This window comes from Schistocerca piceifrons, chromosome 6 (assembly GCF_021461385.2).
Source record: "Schistocerca piceifrons isolate TAMUIC-IGC-003096 chromosome 6, iqSchPice1.1, whole genome shotgun sequence".
NCBI classification, from domain to species: Eukaryota; Metazoa; Arthropoda; class Insecta; order Orthoptera; family Acrididae; genus Schistocerca; species Schistocerca piceifrons.
This window is the reverse complement of record NC_060143.1, coordinates 199,564,409-199,571,731: the sequence shown is the minus strand read 5'-3', so window position 1 is coordinate 199,571,731 and position 7,323 is coordinate 199,564,409. Positions and strand designations below refer to the sequence as shown.

General features: G+C 41.9%; 1 non-coding gene across 1 annotated transcript; it reads left to right on the top strand.

The window, feature by feature from the left end:
• Window positions 1–6,526: 6,526 nt before the first annotated feature.
• Window positions 6,527–6,601, top strand: Trnas-cga. Its single transcript has one exon. It is a non-coding gene; the product is annotated as a tRNA-Ser (tRNA).
• Window positions 6,602–7,323: the final 722 nt, after the last annotated feature.

The window sequence follows — 7,323 nt, the reverse complement described above, 5'->3', positions numbered from 1 at the left end:
TACTAGATTTTGGTTAAAACTATTACGAACTGTGGAGACAAAATTTATATTTTAGCCATGAAAAGGAAAAAACTGCGTCCAGAAGTAAATGCGGTGCAATAAACACATGTCAAGTTGTGAACGAAAATACGGAAGGGAGCAACGATTACACATCAGGAAGTGGTCAGGATTAATTGATTCGATATAACTTTTGATTTAGTTTCAAGAAAATGTGTAGTACTGACAGCTCTTGAGAAACAAAGCATCATTTAATGTTAGTATACGAAATAATGTAGGCACACGAGACAAAAAAAGGTAGTTGCTCCCAAGAAACTTCAAACACAAATCGTGTATCACCAGCCCTAGACTTGACAACGGGCCAAATCGTCGAGGCAGATATCTCACAAGTTACTCCAAGTATGTCATATCCCTCTCAAGCCTACTGTTGTTGGTTAAATCTCGTGGAACTACCAGCTTGCATAGATGTTCTTTGTTAAGATTCGCCCACTGTTCCAAATATACACAGACCTTCTGTGGGATTAGATTTAGCGTGCCAGTCGTGGTATGATAGAGTGCTTGAACGATCGTCAAACCAGAAGCATATGCGTGCAGCCCCGTGAACACTATTGTCATCATCTTAGAAGACGGGAGTGTCCGCAGCATACTTTCATGAAACTTTAGACAGAAAGCGCATCACTTGGCGACCGAGAATGTTGAAATAACCATCCTGGTTCACCTTGACGGCAACACGAGTGAATGGGCCCCAGTCATAGCAACACAGGACCACCTCTGACCCGAGCCACAACCTTCACCCATTGTGTCTTAAATGCCAGCTTGGGCCGTTGGTGTACTCGACGTCACAACCTTTTTAAAAAGGACTAAAATCGCGATTTGTCGGATCACATTTCAAAGCCCTCAGTCGTTTACTGTCCCGTTTTTTGTGCTGTTTAGCTCTTTGAAGAGGTGCCGCTATGAGCTATGGCTTTTTGCGAAGTAGCCGACTTCAAACGTTCACTGCATACACTTCCCACTGCAATGATCACTCGAAAAGTGGCTGAGATAGACCTGCATCGACTGACAGCAGCAATTTCTGTTGGTTTTGATACCGACTGCACTGACAAGCCGTGACACCCGTCTCTGGTCCTCGTCGATTAGGAGCATTTTATGACAACCGCTCTTACATCTTGTTATAACGGAATTCGAGTAGATTCTTAGAACTTCACGGTGCAATCGACCCGAATATTCGATCCACAATGGAGATGGAGATGGATGGCTCTCTTCCTTCCTTTGATGTATCAGTCAGGAGGAAGGATGATGGTATGCTCGGACATGCCATTTATAGGACGCCAACTAACACTGACTTGTATCTTAAGGTTAAACATCTCGCTCAGCACGACAGGGGACTTCGTACCTTGTAATCTCAGACACCCTGGGTTTGTCAACTGAGTCCACCTCGAATTTACCTTTCGCCAGAATAGTTATAGTGAAAGATCAAACACACATTACACTATCAACCAATTACAAATGTGTGATGAAAATAACGAGGTGGCTTTTTTGCCTTATTCTCGAACATATCCAGAACGATTGGCCATATCATGATCATCTTAGATTAGGGGCCTTTTAGGGTGTATAAAGGACGATTCTGATTTCCGTAAGGTTGGGCACTTCGTTGCGCGGTAGTGCTACCTGGTGTATGCTGTCTTTCTGTATTCACAATCTTTTGAGTGCTGCCCCCCCCTCCCCCCCACGCAAGGGTTTAATTCGCCATTCACACCCATCTCTCATTTTATTTGTGCCTCGAGAATGATGTGGTGTCCAGCTGTCAAAACCCCAGTGGTTGTCGAGAGTATTGGGGCAAGGCCACTTCTGGCCCACTCGGCATTGTTGCCAGATGTATCCAAGATGGCCGCGATGACTCCATTCACGATGGAGGCATGTAGACTTGGCAACAGTACACGACATCATCCAATATGACGGATCTTGCAGGAAAGTTTGAATTTTGGTGAGAAGAAGGTCAATTGGGCTACCTCCACTAAATTAACCCCCTCCCCTCCCCTAGAAAAATGGCAGGAAGTTGAAATTCCAACAAGATAATGCATCACACCACAGTTATCTCTATTAATCTATGAAAATCGCTGGAAGATAGGTCACTTGGGGTACCTCCACTAACCTAAGTCATCCGACCGCAACCTCTTCCTAGGAACTGGCGCCAAGTTTGAATTTTGGGGGTAAACAAAGGTCAATTGGGCTATCTCTACTAACCTAAGAAAATGACGAGAAAGAAAGGGCATTTGGACTAACCTAAGTCACCCGTTGCTGTTGGTGGGAAAAGGACTCAGCGTGCACTAGGCAACTGGAGAGAGGAAGGAGTTTACTTTATTTATTTTGGAACAATTTATTTAGGGATGGATTATATTTATCACTGTGATACAGAACGCATGCTCTGACATGCCACACAGCATGCAGACCTGCGAACTACTCCCAAATAACTCATGTATAATGCTCAACACACACGCTTGCTAATTGTAAACTGTCAAAATAATGCTCTGCACAGCCTACAGACATGAAAACCACTCTTAAATAATGCAGTACATTTATGTCCAGAGAGCAAAACAACTCATAAATGGTCAAAATAATAATCCATCTAAAACACTCTCCAAACATGCTTGCTAATCGTCAACTGTCGAAATCATGCACCAGTCTTTATTTAAACAATTAGAGGCAGCACCATCATCCAATGTGTTCATCACGAGGTCCACACTCCAACTCAGCTAGTACACAGTACCACCACCAGGGGGTGCTGTCATCTGTCCTGTCACGTAATCCAATATGGCAGCCATGACGTCAGCTGAAGACGCAAGTACTGTTATCCAAGATGGTGGCAGACAGTGTGCTCACCAGGAGGTCTAGACCTAGTACACAGTATCACCACCAGAGAGCACTGTTGTCCATTTTGTGATGTAATCCAGGATGGTGGGGGGAAATGGTGGGAAAACGACTCTGCCTATGGTGGACATAAGTTTTTATTTTGCAGGAAGTGTCTCCACCATGAGATCTAGACTCCAACTGACCTGGTACACAATACTGCCACCAGAGGGTGCTGTCATCCCTCCTGTTACGTAATCCAAGATGGTGGTATGGAGGGGGAAAATGGCTCAAAAATGACTCAGCCTGCGCTGGGCTGCTGGAGAGAGTAAGGAAGTAGTGTATTTCATTTATTTTGCAACAATTTATTTAGGGATGGAGTATATTTATCAGACTGATACAAAACACATGCTTGGAGTACGCCACACCTCCCACAGACCTGTAAACTACTCCTAAATAACGCTTTGCAGACACGCAAACAACTCCTAATTTACCAAAATAATTTCAGTAGAAACATGCAGACTACTCCTAAATAATGCAGTACACTGATGTGTAGACACACTCAGTACTCGTAAAATGTCCAAATAATACACAGCGCAGCCTACAGACCTGCTCACAAAGTAATGCAACAGACACGCAATCAACATGCACAAGCACTGTCTACCACCTCCTGTCCAGTGGACCTCACAGGAGGCTACCTGCAGTCCCATGAAGTGATGCAGCCATCAGCTGTCAAACCACACACAGATGCCCTCAAGCATGAGGCGGCGACATCCCTTTCATACTTGATACCTGAAACATTCCTCTCAAAATACGTGTTCACCTAGGCACCTTCGCTGACATGCTGTTAAGGTCTTGCGAAGTGATGGTCTGTCATCGCCCCAGCGTCAAGACACCCAGTTAAATTTACTAAGAGTGCTTAGTTAACTGTGATTGTTATCGCTCTTGGTACAGTAAGACGTTGCAGGACGCATGATGTTATGTGTTCCATTCCATTTGATGCCTCTTACTAAGAGTGTGCTCTGCTTCTGCATAATAGTGATGTATTTGCAGAATGTTAGTTCATTAGCTATTATTAGCTATTATTATTGACTGTTAATCCATGTCAATATGTCCTTTGTGGGCAATCTGATTTTTTATTTCTAAAGGTTACCGTGTTGAGCTTTGCAGGCCCACTTAAGGTGGCCAATATGTGCGTCATTAAGTTCTAGTGAGTGCCAGTTCTCTTGAGCCAGTTCATTTCCCACTCTCAGCATTTGTTTATCAGGTATTGTTTCATTTAAAGAAAGGACTTTATTGTTTAGCCTTGATTTTATAGCGTTAATTTACTGGTCAATCTTGAATATTAAAGTTAAGAAAAGTTTCTTTGGTCTCCTGTTGTCAGGTGTGGTTTGTGTTTCAGTGAGCTGAGGCAGCTGGCAACCGAAGCACAGAGTTTCCCTTTAGATTACAAGTTTGGCTTACAGACGGTGGACTTCGCCTGAACTCGTGTGTTCCTCTTCGGTAGCGTTTGCTGGATTCACATTTCGGTGGCCTACTCGATGTGGGGTTGCAAACGGAGCCACGTCTTGGTTCTAAGTTAAGTATTACTTCCCTCAGTCGGCTCCACCGTCCATGGTTAAACTTCCGCCTTACAAGCTTGGGCCTTACCTTTGTTGTTAGACATTTATGATGGTACAAAGTTGTAACTTTCTATGCCCTAAAAGCCTATCTTACAAGCCAATGAACATTTGAATAATTTCGTGATTCGCTCTGCAAGTTTCTCTAGTCTAGTAATATGCAAGATTGCCCAAGTTACGTTTTAATAAATATGTTCTAAGTATTTGTGTTAAAATTGAGGTTGTGTGTCCACTGTTATTTTACATGTAATGTTAAAGTATTGGAATTGAAAGGGTATTAAATAACGTGTCTTAACTAGAATTGTTTTGTTAAAGTTATGGTCAAATTCAGCCTTAGTGGCGTTTCTCAATGTTTATGGGAGATCATTGGCTAATGATTTATTAACTTGCTTATGATTTTATGTAATGAGTGTTTCGTAAATAATATTGCCTGAGTAGCGTCTGTCAGTTTTTATGTGAGGTTGTTCTTGGCAGTAGATAAACGCATTGGAATTGAAATGTTAACTTTATTGGGTCAGCCCTTCCACCCCCTTTAGATTTAAAGGTTAAACAATGCAGGTGTTAAGTAAAAACGTTCCAAACTGCATACTTTAATAAAGCTCATGAAGAAGAGAAGTGATGAAAGAATGGTCAGAATTCATAGACTTAACATCTTTAGGAAAAGAAGGTAAGCAGAAATTATCAGTTTGTAATCTTAAGGCACCACAGCACGTAACATGACTTGCAGTGACATTATAAGTACATAAATCGAAATAGCTGCTAGGTTTAAAGTGTTTAGTGCCATATTGGTTTTCGATAGACCTATTTCCGCTGCAGTGACATTTGCTAGCTGCCGGTGAGTAATGCATAGTTCCGTTAACATTTTTTCTTATTGTTATGTCTAACTATTGAAAATATTGGATGATCATACAGCAGTACTTACGTTTAGCTGTTTTTGACGTCCACAAAACCTCGGCTGCTGCTCTCAGTGTCTAAAGATTTGGTTCTTGTGGGTTATTAGTGGCGTGCATACATGATTCTGGCAGCTATATTGCTGTATCTCCATCATTAATGCTGTTGTAAGAGAGATTTTTTGCTGGCTATAGCCTTTTTGTTCTGTTTGCTGGTTTTTGTACTTTTGAGAGCTTTTTTTGACAGAGCACCAGCAACGTTATATGGTAACAGTTTTATTTTAATTTATTAATCTAAGAGTTTCTATGCATTAATGATGTGATCTTTGCTGTTAATTTTATCTTTGTTGTCAGAATGTTGTTGGCTGTGTTTGTTTATCCATTATCTATATTTTAGATATCAAATACTATAAACAAAGCAGCAGTTTGGATTTCTCTACTTATAATATACAAAAATAATCAGTTTTGTAATGTGAAGAGAAATGCTGCTGGGACATCATAAAGGGGGCTTAAATATAAAGGAATAAGAGTAATTCAAAACAAATCTGATGAAGGGGAAATACACTCAAACAGAATTGTTGTAATTGAGGAAATTGAAAACTCTTTGGACGAGAGAATGTTCCAAGGGATTGTACAGTGTAAGATAGAAAAAGAGGTATGTTGCACAAATGCAAACACCACCAAATGTCACAGAAGTTCTGTCAGTTTTATATCAAAATTATTGAACCATTTTATGTTTTTGTATGTCTTTTACTGACAGTCGTTATAAACTGGGGATTTTAGTGGGCAGCAAATACTTTTAACTCATTCAGTGCAAAGATATTATAACTGTAAAACTTCCTGGCAGATTAAAACTGTGCACCGGACAGAGACTCGAACTCGGGACCTTTGGTAGAGCACTTGCCAACGAAAGGCAAAGGTCCCGAGTTCGAGTCTCGGTCTGGCACACAGTTTTAATCTGCCAGGAAGTTTCATATCAGCGCACACTCCGCTGCAGAGTGAAAATCTCATTCTGGAAACATCCCTCAGGCTGTGGACAAGCCATGTCTCCACAACATCCTTTCTTTCAGGAGTGCTAGTTCTGCAAGGTTCGCAGGAGATCTTCTGTAAAGTTTGGAAGGTAGGAGGCGAGGTACTGGCAGAAGTAAAGCTGTGAGGACGTGGCGTGAGTCATGCTTGGGTAGCTCAGTTGGTAGAGCACTTGCCCGCGAAAGGCAAAGGTCCCGAGTTCGATTCTCGGTCCGGCACACAGTTTTAATCTGCCAGGAAGTTTCATATCCGCGCACACTCTGCTGCAGAGTGAAAATCTCATTCTGGATATTATAACTGTGTTTCTCCAATATTAACCAAAATAGACCATCACCTGCTAATTATTCAAAGGCTTTTCCAAACTGATGAAGGGGTGAAGGAAGATGTTTTGTAGGACAAATAATAATGGGACCAGGCAAGTAGTTCCTCTCTCATGGCAACTCACTTCTAATATGTGTATATGCACACAGAAGCGACAAATGAAATTTTGTACCAAGGACAAGATTCAAACCCAGCTCTCCTGCTCACTAGGAAGATGCGTTAATCAGTGTGCCACCCAGGCACAGTGGCTTTGCACAGCTTCACAGACTATGCTAGCATGCCTCCCTCCTCAATCCAAATGCCCATTCACGCCTCAGCCCACTTGGTATTCCCCATAAACTTAAACAGAATTGCAGAGGCTCTCCAGCTTTAATGGAACAGCACCTCAGCATTCAACGAAACGAGGGATCCTGCCTGAAATCCAGGCATAGATGCTTTTGATCAAATGACACTATATGTTTCCAGTGACCGTTTCACGTCTCAAAAATCTGTAATGCACATATGGAGACAATCAATGAATGACAATGTTCGGCAGGTGATGGTTGAAATGATCACTGTAGCAAATATCTACTAATAGCAGTATTGCTGGCCACAGTTTTGATCACATGCGAGATAGGTTC